This window comes from Cloeon dipterum, chromosome 4 (assembly GCF_949628265.1).
Source record: "Cloeon dipterum chromosome 4, ieCloDipt1.1, whole genome shotgun sequence".
NCBI classification, from domain to species: Eukaryota; Metazoa; Arthropoda; class Insecta; order Ephemeroptera; family Baetidae; genus Cloeon; species Cloeon dipterum.
The window spans coordinates 2,664,032-2,686,385 of NC_088789.1; the positions used below are offsets into that span (position 1 = coordinate 2,664,032).

Below are 22,354 nucleotides of genomic sequence, written 5' to 3' on the forward strand. Positions count from 1 at the left end.
CAACCCTATCTGCTCAGCTGATGCGAAATAAATAACGTATCGCTTACCCTGAGCAGGAGTAGAAAATTAAAACTGAGAGAAAACGCTCCTCACTATTTTGATTGAGAAACCCGTGCAATGGCTCTAATTTGGGGGGACGGTCGGGTGCTTGGTTTCAGCCAGCCTCACGGAAAATAAAGTGCGCACTTGAAATTTTATCCCTCACACACACAGCGCGACACGCATTGAATATGCAGTCAGTCTCCTTGGTTTCTTACATCCAGCCTACATTCTCTCTGTTTATTTTATAACATGTCGTGTAAAATTCGGTTCTGGATGCGTCTTTCTCTCTTGGAAATCATCTCATGTTTCACACGGGGAATTTTGTGATGAAAAAGGCGTGAGATGACAGAGGCGGCTAACTGCGATACGGTCGAAAGCCGCAGCAAAGATGCGAAACGCTGATATACCGTAAACCAGGGTATTGTTTTCCAGGTGTAAATGAGCAGGAGGCGCGTAATGAATCAACGCACGTCAAAGGATAAAATCCGTTGTCTAAGAAAGTTAATGCAGGGCGTAACAAGCTGAGGCGAATTTAAACGATATTGAATTTCTTTTGATTTTGAGATTTTGCATTCAAAGCGCGAAAATTAATAAAACAGAATCTAAACATACCACACAAAATAGGAAGCCTTGCTTGGAAAGCCTTACAAATTCGAAGAGAATAAATCTAGATAAGCATTCACAAGCCATCAAAATAGATTTTGGCCATTAATTTGATCCTCTGTTATTTGTCTGCACCTGATCTCGTGACTGTCTATCAGAGTTGTATTGCACGACCTGTGATGACTTGTTTACGGGTCAGCGTTGATTTTGACGAGAAAGGCCACCGCGATGAAATGTCTCTCCCGCTGAGTTATTCTCCACGAAACGATTCGATTTCCATCTTGTTTACCTGGGCAGCAGGCAATAAAATACATTAACCTGCTCCCCTCTATAGCTCCTTCTTGGTAGATATTCATAACCAGAACGAAATCTGATCCAGCGTGAAACGCAAAAATCACCACGCCTCCACTGCATAATCCGTTTACTAGTGTTGAGCACGTAAGTGTGATTATCACCAAGACGTGGCCCATTTTTCTTTATTTATTCGCCGGGGTATAGCGGCGCGCGATACACACACATATACAAACGACACACATACAGAGGCGGCAGCGGGCAGCAACACATACGTATAGAAAATAAATTTATCGCCGTGCACAAGCCATTCCGGCGCGGAAATGGAAAAGTTATTTATGCCAATAATAAAACACTCGCATCTCGTGCGCGCGCTCTGATACACGGAGAGAGATCGCGTCGCGCGCGCGGCCGGTGTCGTACGTGTTTGTTCCCGTGGTCACATATGCTCCAGCTGGCAGTGAAAGAAAAGGAAGCAGGACGGCAACAAATTTGTAGCAAACAGTGTGAACAGTATGTGTCGTGCATGAGAACGGCACACTGTCTGTATTAATTTTCGTTTTGGCGACAGCTGGATTTTTTTTAATTATTTCGAAAATATTAATTCATATTAACAAGAGTCTTCAGATCGGCTCAAGAAAAAAATCTTTGCCTTGGAGAGAATTTTTTTTTAGTTTTTAATCAGCAGGAAAGATCATGGAAAATCACAAATAAATCCAATAAATGAACGTAGTCTGAAATGTTCAGCAGTTTGCTGATTTAAAAATAAAATAAAAACTTCTTTACTTTTTTAAAATAACAGAAGTCTTTCAGAACATTCGATTCAGTGGCAGAAAATTCACCGATGATTGCACCTTGTTACATTTTTGTCGAGTCAACTTGCGAAAAGGAGGCATATGTCTTCTTCGCGTTATTCCTTCTTCGCACACTTGCTCGCTTTTCAAGCTAAACATGGCGGAGTAATTTCATTTTTGGCCCGAGAAACCGCACGCGAAGAGCAACGTCGTCTGCCATTCCTCGGGCGGCGGCACCACCCAGCCAGTGCAATATTCTCGAAATTCCTGCCGTCGCTGCGGGAGGAAACCGCATGGAAATTAGCAAAGGTGCCGGAGGGTGGCTGCCGCTGCTGCCGCTGGCTGGCAGAATTAAAAATTGTTTCCTCGGGCCGCAAGTGCGTGTTTACGCATCGATCAAAGCAGCCGCTCGCGCACAGATGGAAACTATTCCGATATTAAAAGACGACGATGCGCATTAGAATCGGCTCGGCTGAAAGATTTCCCGCTCGAGTCTGCCACGCGATATTAAATTCGGCGGCGACGGCAAACAATTTCCCTCAGGCAGGGGCATTAATTAAAATATTTTGTAGGGTTGCTTCCGCGCTCGTCACTGCGTGTATTCGTCTCCCCAGGCCCTAAATGCAAATCACTGCTGCTTCTCATTTGACGTGTACACATCGTTCTCAAGTATAGTGCTTTATAGAATATTATTTTTGGCAAGCTAATATGTCCAGGAAGGGTTTCCTTGAGCAAAAACAATAGCTGGAGGAGCTTCACTTATTAATCAACTCATAATATGACAGTAATACGACGATTTTAGCAAAAATCTTTCCTTGTGACAGGCGTAGCTCGCCATATTTACTTGATTTATTTGCGACTCGGTAGTTTTTGTGACCTCGACAGTCTTGCAATTTTGTGGAAACACCCAAACTAATGATTCCATTAATATCCACCCCTACGCATAGTGTGTATTGACGAATCTGCTAAACGCTGTCTTCCGTTTGTCGAAAACAATTCTGAGAATAGATGAGGGAAATAAAAGCTCGTACCGTGTTGATGAATTGCTCTTTCCATCCGCCCACTCGAGTGCGTGCAATATTCATTCATATCAACAGACACATCTTCGTATAATTCCGCGTCATGGATTTTTATTAATTCTCGCGAATGGCAGCTCACAATGGGGCGCAATCTGGAACAATGGGCGCCTCCTTTTGTATGCCCGTCCGCGTGGTTCCATTTTATCCTCGTCCAGGCCGCAATCACAACAAGACAATCAGAGTCCATAAAAAGTGATTTCTCCATTGTTCCGGCCGTCGATAAATTTATTTTCCACCACGCGCACGGCAGCATCTCGCGCAGGAGTCGGAGAGGAGAGAGAGAGAGAGAGAGAGAGAGAGAGAGAGAGAGAGAGAGAGAGAGAGAGAGAGATTCGGCAGGACCACCCGTGTGGAGGAGCAGGGCCAGCGTAATTACTCTCGCCAGCCGCTCTTTTCTCCTTGTTTACCTTAATAATAGCGATCATCTCTCACCGGGTTCCTTGAGCAGTCAATTTGCCGCGCGCAGCTTACCCAACGGGGCTCACTAATCACTCCTCCCACTATTTATCGCGGCCACGCATCATTATTTAATTAAAAATGACCGTCCAGCAGCACACACACACACACGTTCTCGATGAAGAGCTGGAAATTCTTCTTCGCTTTCTTTCCGGCCGAGCAGAAAAATGATGGGTAATCAATAGCGGCGAGTGCTGGAAATTGGGACTTGATTTATGCTCGGTGCGTGACACGATTGGTAAAAATGCGTTTTCAATTTATACTCCCCCTTATTATCGCTTGAACTTTCTCAAGAAATTTAAATGCCTACGCAGTTTCTCTCCGAGAGACAACAGAGGCTATAAGATGGTGAAGCAGTAATTTTTCTCATTTCATTTTGGTTTGCGGGAGAAATGCGAGATTTGTGCCGTCTGGCCACAAATATGCGATTGGTAGAGCTGTATTTCAGAAGGTACTAAACCAGTTCTGCTATTATGGATCATTCTTCTGACAGTTTCTTTTAAGAGACCACTCTGCAAATACCGCAAATACGTTTGGAACATTTCAAGTGTTTTATGCTAAGCTCAAATAAATAGCAGAAATTTCTTGATATTAATTCTAGAAATAATCAATTAGGCTGTTTGAAACAACTGGCAAGTATCACCGTGATGAGGCTCGTAAATAATTTCTTTAACAGAGAGAGAGAGAAAGAGAGTATGGATGTCTATTTTCACACGCCTGCAAATGAATCAATCCGATTGATTTGCGATTCGTCTCCGTGGATGCGAATTTCGGCGTGCAGCAGGTGGAGTTTCCTTTGCGCTGCGAGTCAAGTATAATTCCACCGCTTCGCGACGACTCTCTCGTGTCACGCTGAATTATTTACATACTGCTGCGTCGGTCGAGCGTAAGCAGGTAGGTATAACGTTTTAATATTGAAAAAGCGGCGCCAGGGAGCGAGAGAGAGAGAAAAAGACAAAGAGTAAAGCGGGTTTCAACACGCGAACAGTTTTGCAGTATCGGCTCGAGCAAGCACACTTTCGAATCGCATTTTTCTGCCTGAGTCAATTCGAAATGAATGCGACTCGCCCACCCGCTCTTCCGTGTCTCGTATAAAACAATCCATTCGGCGCGGTGTCGCTTTCGAGCAGCACCTGCACGCGGACGGACCAGGCCCAGGCCAGAGTCTCGGCGACCGCAGTGAATTCGCCATCAGCGTGTTCGAGTTAATCGTGGCAGTGAGGAGGCCACGACGAGTATTATTTATTCAGTATAATAATGAGGCGCGCCGAGAGCTGTGTAAATAAGTGATGACGGGCGAAGACAAACAAATTTAGAAGCCCCTCGTTTTCGGCCGGAATAATATACACACATACTCGTAACCCCATTGCTCGCTCGGCTAATTTCAGACGCGCTCCATAACGACGCTGCCCAAATTTTCTCAACTCGACCAAATATTATTACAAAGTTGGCCAGCTAAAAGACAGAATGGAGCGCACGTAACTCGTCCATCAATCACCATTAACGACTACACACACTCACTCTCGCATTATGTAGACCGAAAATGGGAAACACTGATTAAAAAGACGGCGTGCGTGTAATTAAATTTAATTGCTCGTGCCTTTGAGGCTTCGGCCTCTAGTTTTTTTTGTTGTTTGGACGGAGAGAGAGAGAGAGAGCAGAGAGCATGCACAACACAGCCTAGCTGGAAACGCGGTGTCATTTTTCACGATCGATATCGAGCCAAATCAGATCGGATTCGGAAAGTGAAATCCAACACTCGGCGGCTAATGCCTGTGCCCTGGAAGGCAACGGCGAAAAAGTTAATGAATATCTGATGACACGGCGGGACGAGCACCAGCACTGGATTCTATGCACTCGCGACAAAGAGGATAATTATCCCGAGGAATTGTTCGGGCGGAGTAGAATTCGAAAAGTTTGTTCTAACATTAAGGCTCCCTCTCTCTCTGTCTCTGTCTGTTCGGCGGCGCAGCCAAGGTGGAGCTCGCTCAAGACGATGAGGATAATAATGAGAAAACTCATTACCGCGGCCAGTGCAGTCTACTCACACTCCTCTTTCGCCTCGCACGGAGAAGTTGTCTGCAAGCCAGCAGCCTCTTCAAAAGGACCAACGAGAACAGCCGTTCGCTCTCGCACGCGCCGCCATACCGAGCACCCCAGGCCTACAAATTTTCCGCGCAAAACTGCGAAAATGCATTTTAAAAAAGCGACTGTGCGCCAAAGGAGATAAAAGTCAGGCACTTGATTCAATTTAAAAAGTTTTATTTCATCCCTTTTCTCGCTCTCTGCTCTCCCGCGTTCGCGTGTGCACGCCCGCGCTCGTGTATAAATATTTTAAACTTTCCGACCCTATATTCAGTACATTGGGGCCGGTTTATTTTTTCTGCGAGCATCACCGCCGGCATAGCAGGCAGCAAGCAGCCCCCGTCGTCATATTTTTCTGCTCCCACCGCTGACACACTGGATATGGGTGCGTATCATCGCCCGTTTATTTATTACGCACTCGATAATGGTGTAGTGATAAAGAACAGCAGCAGCAGCGGCAGCCCCGAAACCACCGTGAATAGCGATCGAGGCGGGCGGGCAGCCAGAGCCAGGGGGGCGCAGAGAGAAGCTCCGCAAGTGCGCACCTCCGAGGCTGGCAGTTAGCACACCAGAGGTTATCACAAGGTCTAAGATTGCAGCAGATAGTCGCGCAGACATTTGAGCGGTCGACCGTGTACGGCTTCTGTGTTGAAAAGACCAAACAACCCAATATTTCCAACGCATGGCTGGTCCCCGTATTTCTGCTCTCCCAGACAATGCGATTAGCTAAACTTTCTTGTCCGGCAAATGAATGCAATAAGTAGACCTGTTCCATTTTCATGAGCATGCCCAAGCTCAAGCTACTACTGGTTTATTAATCAATTATTTTATAATAGTGATAATTTTATAAAATGTTTTTCACCAATTTTTTTTAGCACTGAAATGTTAAAAATCTTAAGTGGCATGATCCGCCTTCTTTACTAGATAGACATGATTATAATCGAATCTAACGTACAATTATTGCAACTTTAAAATTTGGCGGGGAAGTGTTGTGTAAAGGAAAATATCCTAAAGAGCTTGACAAGGAAACAGACTTGGAGTGGGACAGTAAAATGCTCATTCAAGCTTTCACGCATTTTTAAGAGCAGGTGCCTTATTTATTTGAGCGTCAATAGAAAGTACCACAATCTTTTTAATGGAGAAAACATTTTTAGAGAAATGACGAGACAATAGTGCATTTCAAGCAAACCTAAAATAGCTATTACTGCAGACAAAAAGCCGTTGGTGAATGACAAAAGGATCTTTTTGGGTCCTAATTGGTCAATCTGGCATCGAACATTGGCACTTCCAGTCGAACGACGCAGACAAAAAGCGATGGACCGGCGCACCCGGCAAAAAGCGGGAGAGAGAGCGAACGAAAAGTGACTCGAAATTGCGAAGCAAGTTCGAATGACAAGGCTGAAGTGCGGCTTTGCAAGTGGAGCGGCTGTCTAGGCTGGCCGAGTGACCGCAGCCAGGCAGGTCGGAAAGAAAGGCTCGCGGCGCGGTGTCGGGTCGCCCAGCGGCGGCGGCAGCGGCGGCAACGGCAACGGCAACGGCCGGGTCTCTAGTTTCCAGCCGGCCGAACGGCGGCCAATCATCTCCAGTAATGAAAAGCTGCTTTTTGCCCTCTCTAATCATCGCGACGCTCATTGTTGCAGCGGGCGGGCGTGCGCCGCGCACACTCAATATTGAATTACGAGACACGCTCAAAGGGCCGCTTTGTGCCTGCAGCGCCGCTGATTGATTTTGGGCAAAAGGCAACAAGGGTCAAAAGTGTGCCTTCTGCCCGCCGCTCTTTTATCGGCAAATTTCAATCGAACCCCGTCGGCCCCCCGCCTAATTGGATCGGCTTTTTGCGTCAGGCCCGCGAATAATTTTGCTTCGGTGACCCTTTTCATTGTCATGTGGGCGCTGCTGCGTGCGGATTTGCAACGCCGCTCTCTCGACTCCCGCATTCCGCCGACAAAAACTATTATCCGCGCTGCTACGACAGGGGGTGTGCGATTAGCGCCGGCAAAAAATCAACGCGTACTCTGTCGAAAGGGTGGGCGCGGTGTTTTTGGCTGTTCGGCGACGAGCAGCGAGCAAATTGGCCGGCCGTCGAAGTGTCCGTCAGCTTTTTGCCAGCTACCGCAGAGCTAGAAACAACGCGGCGCTATTTATTTGCGACCCTTATTACACGCTTACTTGGAGCTTCATCTAAGCACCATCTATTTGCGTCTGATTAGTGTTTTCCAGCTCTTGGGTAAACATGAGATTTATCTCACTGTCAGTGAATTTCATTAATTTACTAAATAATTATTTGCAGAAATTGATATTGATGTTTTTTTCGGAAGTTACTATAATTAAATCAAAGCTAAAAGGAGCGAATTCAAATTTAATTTGCCTCTCACAATTAACCACCCTTTATTTGATAAACGTCCCAAAAGACAGTTTGGCACTCTTTTTGCGCGCAAATTAAAATTTAAACGAGAGCCGCGCACGCACGGTCGCGTCTCTGGAGTCCTCTTTTTACTTTATTCCAGCGCAGCCGTGTCTTCTAAAATTGGAACGCCAACATAATCCGGCTCGCGCACCCTGACCCCGCCGCGGCATTTAAGTGGGGAGAAACAAAGAATTTAACGTGGTACGCGCCACAATCTAATTTCGCGCAGCACCGTGTCCTGATAGCGAGCGAGAGGTAGGCAGAGAGGCAGCTAGGTTTGTTTGCACCTGTCTCGCTCACAAAGCGACTGCTGCGCGCGCTCTGCACTGGAGCCGTGGGAGGCGCACACAAACACACGGCTACGCACCCGCCGCCGCCGCCGCCGCCGCCGACCGACCGTGTGTGCTCAGCTGCTTTAAATTACTATTTGGATACCGGCAGAGACAAAAGCAGAAAGAGAGGAAGGTTGACAATGTGTTTTAAAAGGTAGTGCCGGCGTAGAGCGAGTGCACCCATGAATATTTCATGCTGCGTGCCCTTTTCCGGGATATCGGTTGTTTTTCTTGAGATGCTCAGTTTTTTTCTGTTCCTTGGAACGCTCTTTGTGATATTTTATATGCTTGTATTCCGATAATTGGCCTTAAATGAAAATAATTATAGTGCAATGGTCTTGTTCTTCATAGGAAATAAACAATACAAGAGGTTTCAGACAGGCAAATTTATATAAGAATAAAAAATTTCATTATTATTGAACTTCAACTACTGTTCTCTTCAAGTCATTCAGTATGAAACAAACTGAGAACAGCAATCACTCAGCTCGAATTTGCCAGCAGAACGAAAAAAGTTGTTTTCTCAACTTTCATCTTAATTTCCACTCGCGACGGAAGCGTTTTCCTCGCCTTCCCTATTGGATTCAATTGGAAAAAGTTTCCCCATCAATTCATTACAATAATTCCGCGCAAACGGGGCTGCCGAGCGCAGAGAGAGAGAGTGAGAGCCGTGTTCCTCATTTCCCGCAATTCCGGCGCGCAGATGGAAATAATAATAATCACTCGAACACCCACCCGGTTGCCTGCCTGCTCGCTCGCTCGAGCTAGGTTAGGCGCACAAATGGCAAAAAGAGGCAGACCGGCCGGTTGGCTGGCGTAATTACTCGCTGGCACGTGGGAAAAGGTCCACGTGTGTGCCCAGTTGTGCAGCTTTAATGGAGAAAGCATGTCTCCACCGCCAGCGATCCGATAACCAAAACAATGCTCGTCTCGCGCGAAACAGCGCCGGTGCGCACCCATCGACACCGACGCCGGATTCTTCTGCGCCTTAAACGCGCGCGCTCCAGACCGAAGTCAACAAGGCCGCCGCCGCCACCAGCCTCGGCCGATAACTTATGCGTGCTTGTTCTTCGCTGGAAATCGGCAATCGATGGAAATGTGTGTGCTGATACTGCTCTGCAGATGGAGGAGAGGAAATTCGTTCCTACTAAGCACGACACACTTCCTCCGGGACCGACTCGGCTACAAGAAAACGGCTTAAGCCATTCCGAGCACCAACTACTCCGCTTACACCACAATATCCGCAAGTTGAAACTGAACTTTGTCTTTCGCAGAATGCACCCAGTAAATAATTTCATTGCCCAAGTGCCTTTAACGGCTGTGAATAATGCAATGTATACAGCCCACTCGTGTATAGAGAGATGGCTTGACTGTACTTCTATAAAAATTAAAAAAATGTGGACAAAAATAAATAAGAACTTGTTTTCTGCAGAGCAGTGTATGAAAAATGTTAGGATGAACTCATTAACCGTCTTTTCCGATTCCCAGCAGTCGTCTCTTTTTGCGAGTCTGAACAATTTGCTTAACTTGTCAGCACAGCACTTGCGCACGTTTTCACCCCCATTAAACAAGCACCTGGATGTCACCAAAGTTATTGGGCTACTCAGAGGGTCTAGCTGGCTGGGCGAACGAGTGGGCAACGTCAAATAAAAAGTTGCTCCGCCAGTGTCTGCTGTTTTTCGGAGTATTTACACGCGTCGCGAATGAAAAGCAGCTTTTCCGCACGCAGAACCTGCTTGGGCGTGTGCGTTTTCAAAGAGGGGGTGGGGGCGCGAGAAAAAACAGCGGTTTACGGTGTGTGTATGTATTCGTAAGTCGATCTAATCGTGGACGTGACCTTTTGCCGGGTGTAGCAGAATTCACATGCACTCACCTCTAAAAGCAGGCTGCGCCTGAGAGTTGAGAGTGAGGCCGGGGCAGTCAGTCAGCAGTCAGGTCCTCACTGCTGAAACACACAGAAAAGCCATAATTACACTCACGCAAGGCGCGCCAATCAATAACACACAAAACGGTTCCGTGTTCTTCTACGTGTGCGCTTACATACACACACTCGCACAAGACGACGAAACTATTCATGGGCCGGCTGATTTTTAATATTAAAGGGAAAAGAGAGAAAGAAAGAAACACGCTCGGCTGCAGCCCACCCTCCGATCACGATTTTTCACTAAGTCGCATACTACACGCTTTTCTGCTTTCGACTACAATCAAAGCGCTAGCTCGCTCGCTCCTTTTTGCACTCGCTTTCCGCGCGCCTTGCTTTTGCTCACTCTCGGCGTTGGCAGACTTTTAAGCTTTAATGATACTCGGCTTTCTTTCTCTCGCTCTTTCTTCCCTCTCCGTTGAACGGCGTCAAAACTGCGCGCGCTTATTGCTCTAATGCCGAGAAAATCTGCGATACACTTGCTGCTCGCCCGATTTTCCATTTGCCTCGCGCTGAAAGGAAATATTATCTAGGTCGCCAATGCGCAGAAACCTTCTACAAGTCACGTCGAAAATATTTTTGGAGGTGTTACATTGACAGGATGATTGGATTCTAGGGATTTTTGTTACATTTGATATGAGAATAAAACTCATCCGCTTAAAGGATGTCAATCTTCAATAACTACTTAAACCAGTATCGAATTTTGAAAAGACCCGCACGCCTAAATTTTAATTAAAATCACATTTTTGGGGAATTTCCCCGAAGCGAAAAATTGCAGGAAAAGTGTCAATTATTGAAATGAGACACACGCCGAGTGAAATATGAAAGGCGGAGCGCGGAGAGCACGTCTCGACATCCCATGCAAATTTTTTATTTGCATTTTCCAATTTACTTCCTCCGCAGTGTGCCAAGCGGTGAGTAACTTCTTTGAGAGAGAAATGGAAGAGGCAGAAGCAGCAGCAGCAGCAGTCAAGGATGAGAGAAAATGCAAATGCGCTTCAATGAGGCGTGTTTCTTTGTATAGCATCGCGAGCGCCCAAGCAATACATTTTGCAAGATTTCCAGAAGTCGTCGAGCGCTTGTTTTAGGCAGGTTTACCGCGCTTAATTGTTAGCATTCGCTCGGCCGCGGGATCAATATTGACGCACTTTGAGACGGAATAAATTTGCAAGCATAATGACTCCTGAGATTGCGCCTCAGGCTTACGTCGAAAAATGTTGTGTACCGCGAGCACTCTGTTAACAAGTTGGATGATCTGGAAGCCTCGATCAGCGGATTACAGGGCATTAATCAAGAGCAGCACAGGTGTAGCTGATCTCATTTAAAAGGATAATTTTCTTTGTATATGATGAAAGGTGTAAGACAAGTGGAGCACAACAATTGATCTGCCTTTGTTATTAATTACTTTTATAAAGGTCATGGCATATTCAACGCTCTGTAATTTCGGTATAATTTTTCCAATATATATTGATAAGCCAGCTGTAGAAAAGGTTTAATATTAAATTAAAATGCAGTGCATGTAGCGATGAATATGATCATAATACTTTAAACCGTTTCATTTAAGCAGATGCATAATTAATAGCATTCCTAAAAGCCTTACTACGCACCAAAATTAAGGTGCACTCAAAGCGGGGAGACTTGAATGTCAACATTTTAAATGAAAATTGAGCTTATCACCGAGTATACTGTGAAAAAGCCTTGAATGCAAATCCCTGAGCTCATTACAAATTGATGCTTCGTTCGTTAATTAAAAATGAGAGCGACTAAATTAAAGAGAAAGGTCATATCCTGCTGCTGCTGCTGCTTGGCGCAAAATTTGCAGCCAAAGCTCTGCGCTGCTCACGTTCCGAGCTAAACGACGAAGCTACCGTGTTTTAATTACAACTAGTTTTTCGCTCTTATTTGCATTCATTTTTATAACTCGTTTAAGCCGAATGAAGCGCACAATAAGCACTGCAGTTGTTACAGGTCTCTTTGTGCGCGCATGCCACTGAATCTCATTATTTCAGTCGCTGCATATTCTCTCTCATGAGGTTCCCTCACACCCGGTGAAAATAAAATTGCAGAAAACGACTCTAATTCTCTTCTATTTTGCTTCATTCACCGCATAAAAGTGCAGTATTTCTCACTTAGAGACTAAGATCTTCATTATGTTTAATGAGTCAATTAATTTTTATATAGAATTGCTGAGTCTAATGCGTTTTGAAATGAAAACATTTTTATTTTTTGAGGAGACACTGTATAAAACTTCCAGTCCAATCTTTGCTAAACGGTTCCTCACTTAATCAACAACTTGAAAATCTCACATTGCTGTTTCAGACGATTTGGATGCTGCGAAAAAGTGCTTAGCTCGCAACCCCATAGCGATGAATCATCCCCTTTTGAGGCTAGATTTTGTGGCTCTCCCGCCCTTTGAAGGAAGTTGCGGGCATAAATAAATAAACAACACTCTGGTACTCGCAAGATAATTTCAGCCGGCATTTAATGAAGACAGGTTTAGTAGAGCGGCGGCGAGGGGCAAATTAATTAATTCCCAAAGCCGTCTTGCGACTCTCCAAATTCAATCCGCAGCACATGTGTACTGGCTGGCTGGCTGGCAGGCCCCGAAACTCTTTTCACGCAGGAAGATTAAAGTTGCTATCAAGATCAGCCGGGTTCGAATATTGTTTTTGCCATTATCGCGGCGCGGCAGACTGGCGGAGGCAAAGGGGGCACACAGTACAGACAGAGAAACGCGCGTGCGAGAGCCAAAGTGCACGCGGCGGGCGCATTTGCATAATGGCTGCTGCCACAGTGTGCCGATTCCCCTCCTTAGCATACACATTAGTAGTTTATAGTCATGTCAGAGTCGCATTAATTATCGTGCCGAGCGATTAAATCACGGCCAGCGCGTGCCATCTGCCAACATGACATTTCCCTCCGTCGACACGCAGTCTTTGTTCGTTCGCATATGTTTTTTCCTTTGCTCGCCAGCCGTTTTTGAAGGCTCTCATCGCCGCGAGAGTGACTGATTCTCGTTTGAGTGTGCTGATGACGTGCGCGTGGACCGCTTTTCGATTGCGTTCGTCCTTCACCAACCCTTTGCCCGTCCGCCGCACGCTGCTGGTGAAGGCAGAATGGTCACCATTCATTTTTGCGGGATTATTTAAAACTACTACCTCAACATTTTGATGTTTAGGCCAAATTTTAGGAAACTAAAATGTTTAGCGGGTACCATACATTTTTATGAGCAGCACAGAGACACAGACCGAGAGTTGCAGCCAACATTTCGGCACATGCTGAAATAAAAAGGGTCCGGCCCGGCGGAAATGTTCAGTGAGCCGGCGCAAGGAAGGGGCAGATTTTCACGACCGATTAGTTCCAAATAAGTTTACATGCAAATAGTGCACGAATCGAGGGACCTCCATCCCTGCGGCTCGGATCTCCCGTGTATGTGTTTTGTTATTCGCGCGCACAGATGCAGAGAGACAGAGGATATGCGGGCGGCGGGTGTCTGTCTGCCTCCGCTGTGTGTTATTAATTACGTGGGAATAAAACGTGTGACAATATTGCGTCCGCATCAGCAGAGCTGAAACTCACAGTGCATGGTGTTGGTGCGAGCAGAGCAGAGCAGGCACATTTACAGAGAAACATACTCGCCAACTCTCTCGTCGCAATGAGAGCCAGTAACAAAATGTGCAAATACACACATGCACACATTTGGACGGCAATTTATCAAAGTCTGTGCTACAGCGTGCAATTCGTTGGCGCGCGCGCTCATTGTTCAGCAAGTTTTGGTTATTTAATGCACATCCAGCGCAAAACATCAAGTAAGAATGCCGGCTATTTGCGGCTCAAATAATGTTTGCGCAATAAATGCGACGTGTATGCACATATTTAGGCGCCATGTTGGAATTTGCTGTTGAAACCTAAGGGTGTTTTTGTTCTTCTTTGTTGTAGTTACATTCATGAATTTTCTATTATGCTCGGCGGTAGGGAATATGTTCAATATTTACTCTCTATTAACTTTCGTCGATACACAGCAGATGCTGATGTGAAAAAGCTTCCTTTTCTCCGATATAAACTCCCAGCCAGACTGCCAACATGCGGCTTCTTAGTTTTTTTAAGCGCATTTGAATTAGAATTTGTTTACCATGGATAAAATTGGTTATTCAGAGAATCGAATATAAATGTAGAATTTTTTGTGAGCGTTTCAGTAACGCGTATTGAATACACTAACAGTTGATTGATAAAAAAAATTTGTTCAACCATTTGTAACAATAAAAAAGGACCTAGCTACACTAAAAATTCAAAATTTCAAATATTATCCAAAATTTACAGCGCTTGACCACGTTTTCTTGGCAGATTCCGATTCCTCTCGTCGAGATCTGTTGGGAAATAAAATAATATTTCAAGTAAGGAGACAGTCCTCACCGTTTGAAAAGCATGCTAACATTTCTCAAAAATTTACAGTGCTACTAATAGGTCAATTTTGGCTTCAACTGAATTCTAAGGGATGAGTTCATGCATTGCCAACATGGATTTTCCAGAATTAATTCTGTTTAAAACTGACAATCACATAGCTAACAACCAAACTAAATTTTCCTTGTTTGTTTTAGGTGTGTGAACTGCAAACGGCAGGAATTACATTTTCTACGGTTCAGTTAAATCCCGTTCGTGTAATTTAAGTTACGCAGTTTGCCTCTATTGAATGAAGCGAGATATTCCAGCTCGTGATCAAAGGGTTCTTAGAAACTAATCACATGAAATGTCTTCGATTTCACATTGGAACAGCAGAGCGTGTAAAATGATGTTGAATTTCCTCCTCCGCAGCTTTGACATAATCGTGCGAGTATATCAGGAAGTTTACGGCCGCAAATCAGATGGCCCACGCGCGGAATATGAGCAGCGCGGCGCACATCCTCATTTTGGTTGCAAAACGAACGGCAACAGCCTGTTATTAAGATAGTGCTCTGCGCGCCAACAATTGCGCCAAAGTGGTGATTTTCCGGCGCTCTTGACGCGCGAAGCGAAAGGCCGTACGTGCATGCGGTGTATAATCCGAAAACGCGATAAGCGGCCGCGTCAAAAAGGCGCAAAACGCGTTCGCTCTCATCTCGTTATTTCACTGCGTACACGGGCAGCATCGCTTGTTTGGCGCTCCCGCACAGCCACCCACGAAAACGCGCGGGCTCGCAAAAATCACGGTGGCGAAACAAAAGGCATTGTGTCAGTCACGATCCTCTCTCTCCCTCAATGCAAATGGAATTTCGCGCGAGCGGCATATTGTTCTCGGCGATCAAGCATTTTATTTGATATTTTTGTCATTCTACTGGGACGCTGTCATGCGAGCGCGTGCGAGCGGCAAAATCGTCGTTTGATTGAGATAACCGGGTCGACGGGTGGCGCGTTTCAAGCGCCTCTGTTTATGAGTTGAGTTTTGCGTGCCATGTGTGTGTCGGCTGGCTGAAAATAGTCGCCACTTTTGAGAACGAAATAATGCACACATATGCGTTCAACAGTTTAACCTTCTGTTCGGCTGCCGAACTTAATTAATTTGATTGACACACTTGAATTTTTTTGTACAAATCAAGTCACGAAATTTACATCTCAAACAGAGAAGCAGGAACAACCAAGGTATCTTCAATATATTAATTAAGTTTTCGCCTTTGAGCATGTCCATAAACAAACGAATCTAATCAAATCAATGAACAATAATTGTCGCTCGCTTGGGGCGAGCTATATCGAGGGTTCAAATGCAATTTGGTGACTACAGTAGCGAAACCTAATAATCTGGTCGCCCGCTTGCCGTTTTGCCGGTCCCACGGGAAATGCAGGCTGCTGGCTGGTCCAGTGGGACGCGCGCGCGTATCTAATTAGCACAGCAGATGCATGTTAATCAGTCTGAATAAAAGTAATGTGCATGCGATTCACATGGAAATGGCCGCTAATGAGCGGCACTCTGCGTACGCCGGTCACGTCCGCAGTCTAGTTAAACCGTACTGTGCAGAAACGTATCATGCTGCTGCATTTTGTCCCGTACTTTAAATAATTAGCCGAGATTCAAAGCAGCATTCGTGAACAACACTGCACAGCGGAGCTGCAATAACGCATTTTAACGACGGAATAAATTGGAGACAAATGACACAACTGCCGATATTGATTACGGCGGACGCAAATTTCGCATCTGGCAAAATGAAACTTGAGCCTCTTTCCTCTCGTCTTTCTCTTCGCTCTCTTGGAGCGTTATTTTTAATTAAAAAAGGCAAAAGAACACCGGGCGCAGCGCAGCTCCTTTGGCGTCCGGCACGCAAATAGTAATTATTCCATCTCTGCGGCGTTCGTTTCTCTTCGCTGAGCTTCCTTTGATGCCGCAGAAAATAATAAAACACATCTAAATACCAGGCGAGCCTTAAATTAAAAAAAGGAGAGAGAACAACAAGAAGGGCTGCTGCTGGGCGGCCGGGCTGTTTTGGGGAAACGTGTGTGCGGTACCGAGAGTCAGGCAGCCAGTCAGTTGGCATTACTCGTAAGATTTCCCTCGGGTGCCCGGCTGGGGCGTGTTCTCTCCGCTGCATACTTAAAACCGGCGCTGGTGCGCGCGGCTTTAGCTTTTTCCTCCCAGCTGGCAATTAAATAGCCCTTTTAAATTCGCAGCTCCCGAGTTTTAATCAGATTTATTAGGCAGCTGGACACGGCTCCTCCTCCTGTGGCAGGTAATTGGCAAAAAATTTCAACCCTTTGCGTCATTTATGCTGAGTGAAAGGCCTGCGAGGCGTAAATATTTTGCAACGGCCTTTTTCTGTCTCTTTGAGTGGAAAAGGTCGGAAATTGAACCTCAAGATCTAATTAAACGTGGCCTACCAAGAAAGAAAGCTAAATAAATTACACATTTCACGCTAGCAAATTTTAAACCATAAATTATCTCAATTACAATTGACAATCAGTGTGTCAGGGCTGCGACAGCGGCATTATTTACAGCAGCGAGAGTGCATTCATCTAATTCCAAATCAGCGAACATTAATCATGTCGAAAGCGGCTTAAGTAAGAGGATTTGCGATTAACAATAAAAATTATCCAACCACCCTCGTCGGCAGCAAATGTAGTGGAAGAAAGGAAACCAAAACAGGCGTGCGGAATTCGCCACCCCTCGCCAGCTGGCCACCCCTTTCGCGTCTTGAATCCTCTCTCTTTCTCTGTCTCTCTCTCCCAGTGAGTCAGAGTGAGTTTTTATATGCCGGGCGCGCGCCTGCTGCTTTGTTTTTTCTAATTAATCTTGCATGCCCGAGTGGGCCTATTGAATCACCCCCGGCCGCTGACTGAGCGGCGAGTACGTGACTCATTCATGATTTCCGCGAAAGCAGGGTCACGATCACCGCCACCCCTGGCTGCTGCAAAAGTCGGTTTTTGCACGGGCCGACTCGGTTTGGGCCGCTCTCCCCCTCGACTGCCGCCGCCGCGTTTTGTGCTGTATTTTTAATTCACGATGAAAGACAGCGGGCTGATTCTTTGAATCGACTGCAGCAGAGCGCTCACTCACTCATTGTCATCGTTGCTGCACCAACCGGCTGATGAAACAAAGGAATCAGAAGAAGCGGCGGCAAATCCACTCTTCAAATGATAACAAGCACCGTTTCTGCCGAGCGGCGCGCACACAGCGGAATATACATAAAAACACGGGCGGCGGTGGCGACGGCGGGCGGCAGGGTGGTTTGGCAAGCAGTGGAAAGAGAGATGAGGATGAAAAAAAACTAACTCGCGCGCGCGGAAATGGCTTTTGAGATTGAGTTGCAGGCGCAAAGAATAATAAACACCGAGCAAAGGAAAACTTGTCGTCCGCCCCAGATTTATATTCAATCTAATTTATCCTTTGAAAAAATAATCCCCCGCCTTCTTCGCCGCCACGCCAACCGACCGATTATATCTTTTGCCAGGAAATGTAAACCTCGCCGCATATAATGCTGCTCCTTTCTATTACGCCGGCGTCTTTGTGCCCGTGTGTGTGTATGTGTGTGCTTTCCTTCTTTCCTCCCTTATTCGCAAAGGAGCAGAGCGGCGCTCCATTATTTTTAAACTTGGTCTTTCTCCCCTTTCAATGGCAAATAAAAAAGGAAATACTCGCTCAATATTGGTTCTGACATCGAGAGAAGAAGTAAATTGGATGAAACCTCGGCAGCAATATCGTTGGCTCGGCTTTTTTTAACATCAATGTAAACAATATTCTGGCACAACTTTTCCGCACACAATTTGCATTTCTCTCCTCTCCTCTCTTCTTACAACACCAATCATTCTGATGCGAATACACGTTTATTATTCCGCAAAGGAAGCGAAAACTGCAAAATTTCTCTACAGGGAGCCAATTTCCTACGGGCTCGCAAATTTTAAAAGAGAGTGGAGCGAGTTTAAGCGAACCAACCGACCCGCGAGCAGCGAGAGAAAGGTGATTTTTTTATCAATATTTCGCCGAGCGAAAGTGAGCTCTCGAACCTGCTCTTTTCCAGCGCGCTATTTTATCACGTCATTGAATTGCAATAAAAGTTTAATGGAACCATTTTACCGCATTATACATTAGAGCACGCGGCGCTCGAGAATTCGGCACGCAGAAATTGTCGCTGCTGCGATAGGACTGTGACTCGTCTCGGCTTTTTACGATTTCGCACCTGCGATAAGTGTAATATGACAGCAGCGTGCCTTTTATTTATTTCGGTTGGCGCAGAATCGCTCGCCCGCCTTCGCCGTGGCGTTCGGAGGGAGGGGGAGGAGGGCAGTGATAGATGGTCCTGAGCTGATAACGTTGCAGGGGCTTTCGCCCTCACTCAGGTGTGCGCAAACGAGTTTTGCGAGTTGGATGGCAGCCCGCAATACTTTCTGCGAATCATTTGTCTTCCGTGCGGATCGCCTTAATATTTTTGCGGATGGATTTTCTGCTACCCTAATGAATTGCCTCGAGGAGACGAAACTGTCAGCCACTTTTTACTTGGCAAATCAATTTCAATTCGTGACAACCCCCATTGCGTCGACGCAACCATAAAATATGTTACAACAAAGATGGTTTAATTTTGTGCGTTTTAATATTTTACGGGAAATACATAAGAAAAATAGCTTTCATCCGGTAGAGTAATGTTTGCGTCCTCGCTACGCTCCAAATGGAGTCATGGGGTCAACACAACAAAAGATAGATCGCATCTCGCTGCCCTTTCTTTTCCCTCCTTCGTGCACAGTTGGGGAGTGGCGCGCAAATCAAACGGGTTAGAGACGTCGGGCGTAATTTTTTATTTAGAGAGACGGCACAGCACCGGTCGGGTGTGTTTGTTAACACGCTGTGCAGCTGAAGGTAAGTAAGAGCTGCAATAAAAAGACAAGTGGGCCCGCGACACACATAAATAAATCCCATCCCGCTCTCGAGCCCTGCAGCGAGCAGGCAAAGTCACCAGCAGCAGCCCGAGATAATATTTCAAGGAGTCTGCCGCCGCCGCTGCTGCTCCGGGAAGCCGCAAATTCATTAAATTTCTTCGCGCAAGAGTCAATTGGGGTTAATAGCGCGGAAAATCTTGCTCTCAACTTTTTCCATATTTCCTCGGCCGTTGGCTGCTGCACACGGAGGGTGCGGAAGAGAGAGAGAGAAAAGCAGCCGTGGAGGGAATTTCGGAGCTGCTGATTGCGTGTCGCTCGAGAAAGAGCGAGCAGGTTATCGCGCGCCACCTTTTTTCCGCTCGCACCTTCTCGCATATTACAACAGCGCCTGCACACGCCGAGGATAGGCAACCGGCGCGGCTGCTAAGCTCGCCCGCTTGCCTACAGGCCGGGAGATTGCCGCCGAGAGAATCTCATTTTGCTGCGAGAGGAGAAGAAGAAGACACGCACAAAGATATATACAACAGGCGCGCGCTCTATTCCATATCACTGGCAATACAGGCCTCGCTCTCTTTCTCTTTTTCGCGACGTGTGCCTACTCACATACTATATGGCAGAGTTGTTTTTGTTATTGGATGGTGATGGCGGCAAAAACATCTAGGGTCGAGAATATCAGCCGATTGAATCCTTTTGACGAAACTGAATCAGCATTCAGGTCAATAAATACATTATTTTAAATAAATTCTTTTTACCTCTTCATTCTCGGGGCAATCATGTCTGATACCTGCTCAACAAATGGCATTTATTTCTTGAAAACGTTAACTGTTTGTATTGGCTTTGCAAGAATAAACGAATATTGCTTAAATTTTCAGCCGAAAACGCCGTCTAAAATTCCAAACCCCGATGGCCTCTCTCAGTCTCGCCATTCCAGAGTGCAAAAGAAAGCGTCGTCTCTCTCACTCTCTCGTGCTGGAGCGGCGTTACAGCTCAATAAAAATCCGCCTCTTCATGATGCTCCCCGCGCGCGTGTTTGCTGCTGGCTCAGGACTTTCTTTATGTTTTTAACTTGCCCGTCCGACCGACCGTGTGCGAGCGAGTCGCATATAAAAAATAAACATGCGAAGGAGAGCAAACAACTCTCGGGCAATAAGAGCACAGCCCAAGATGCAATTTATGCCTTTTGGACTTGAGCGGCCGGGTGAAAGCTCGAATTATTCATAAACGCGAAAATTCGCGCTCAGGCATTTCAGCCCCGCCGGAGCGAGGCAGAGCGAAATTGATACACGCGGAACGGTTTTTCGTTCGCCAAAATCCCGACGGGATGCAAAATGTAAATTTGGTGAAGCGTTTTTTCACCCGTAGATAATCGATTTGTGAAATAACCAGCGTTTAAAAAGCAGTCGATTCGGCAGTTCTGACCAGACATAAACTTTTATTCGCGGAAAAAAGCAGCCAGCCAGCGAAAACGTCCGTGCGAGCGTACACGCGCAGATACAAAGTTGCGCCCAAATAAACATCACGTAACCGAATTCAGGCTAAAAACTAGCTCAGCCCCGGCGGTGCCAACGACCAAATTCGGCTTAAAGATGGCAATCACTCCGTCAAATTGGCGTCGAAACCGCCGTGAGCGTTGCGAAGGAGTCGGCGGTGCTCGGCGCCGCAACAATAACGCAATTTACGGCCCAACTGTCTCGCAAGTTTAAGCACTTTCAACACAGCCCAGAGTGAGAGAGAGAGACGAAATAATTTTGCACACGCTGGCTTTGCTTTAATTCCGAGTGTACACGTGAATTCACCCCCTTAAGCAATCAAACTTGACTCGCTGGCTGGCTGGCGCCAACTTCTGCAAGACGCCTGTTTTCCTCGTGGGCCTCTGCGCCCTGGATTAGTATGCGCAGCAATAATAACGAAACCGGGCTCAAGACGCTGTGCCGTGCAGCATGGTGATGCGAGCATAATTACAACTTGTGTTCAAGCGATTGTGCGTCCCGAGAGGACCGTCTCTGCGCGCGTCTAATGGAGCGGAGAGCGTTGCAACACTACTGCATCGAGGTGTTTCACTCGTCTGTTGTTGTAATCGAGTCCTCACTCAAGACAAACGACCGGCTGAACTACTTGGAAGGACAGTGAAAGATGCTTTCCAAAAGTGCTTTGTTTGTTCCGATCTACTTGATCGATTCGGGTCGACTTTCATCTCCAAAAGAACAAAATATGCACGGCTCGGGTTTGGCGCGCCTCCGTATATACCCCTACGGATTTGAAAAATCACCCTGGCTGCTCTGTTCTGCTGTCCGGCGTCAATCTAGTTCGGGCCGGTGCGGCGGTGCTTGAGTTCTATTGCCCGATTTGTCACTGCCCCGCCCAAGATCACTGCCGCAGCGGCACATCTTGCGAGGGGTCGGCGGCGGCGGTAATTCAGTGGCAGCCAGTCAGTCGATTCGGCTCTCGTTTTTATTCCCCATCAAACTCGAGCGATGAACGAAGGCCAAACACTTAAAAAGGCGGGCTCCGGCCCCGTGTTCCGCAGCTTCTCTTTCGGTCCTCCAAGATACCTGAGTTGGCAATTAGCAAAAGAGCCGCCAAGGGAGGTTCGCCACCGCTTCTCTCATACCCGGCAGCCGCGCTGCTCTTCGTCTTTCTCTCTGTGTGCAGCCTGCCCACTCTTTCGCTTCAGAGGTCATCACTTTAATTATGGTAAAATTGAGAAGAAAAGAAGAAGGTAGATCGCTTTTCTTCGCGGGGAAACTTTGTGAGACAACGCTGGGTGAATGAATGTTGATCCAGATTCCCAAGACTCTAAAGCTATCCGAAACGAGAGGGTTTGGTTTAAGGGAAAATAAAAGTCAGCCATTGAACTCGAGATTGTCGACAATCTTGGTGATCCATTCAGTTAAGTGGAAATCTATAGGGCAGCTTTGAAATCCTTCAAGCACAGCAGTGGATCCCATTTTTAAAAATATGTAATGTGAAAAGAACATGGATAGAGAAAAAGCTGCTTTGACAGTGCTGACAAC

The 22,354-nt window shown here is 46.4% G+C and overlaps 1 protein-coding gene across 3 annotated transcripts in view; it reads right to left on the reverse strand.

The window, feature by feature from the left end:
- LOC135943975 (irregular chiasm C-roughest protein-like) overlaps window positions 1-22,354 on the reverse strand; it is a 126,030-nt gene that overhangs the window by 80,985 nt on the left and 22,691 nt on the right. For 2 of the 3 annotated variants that reach the window (XM_065490645.1, XM_065490644.1), the window contains exon 2: window positions 9,960-10,031. The gene's annotated coding sequence lies outside the window, so the exon portion shown is untranslated. The remainder of the gene's footprint in view (window positions 1-9,959; window positions 10,032-22,354) is intronic. The other variant, XM_065490646.1, reaches the window with a different exon arrangement.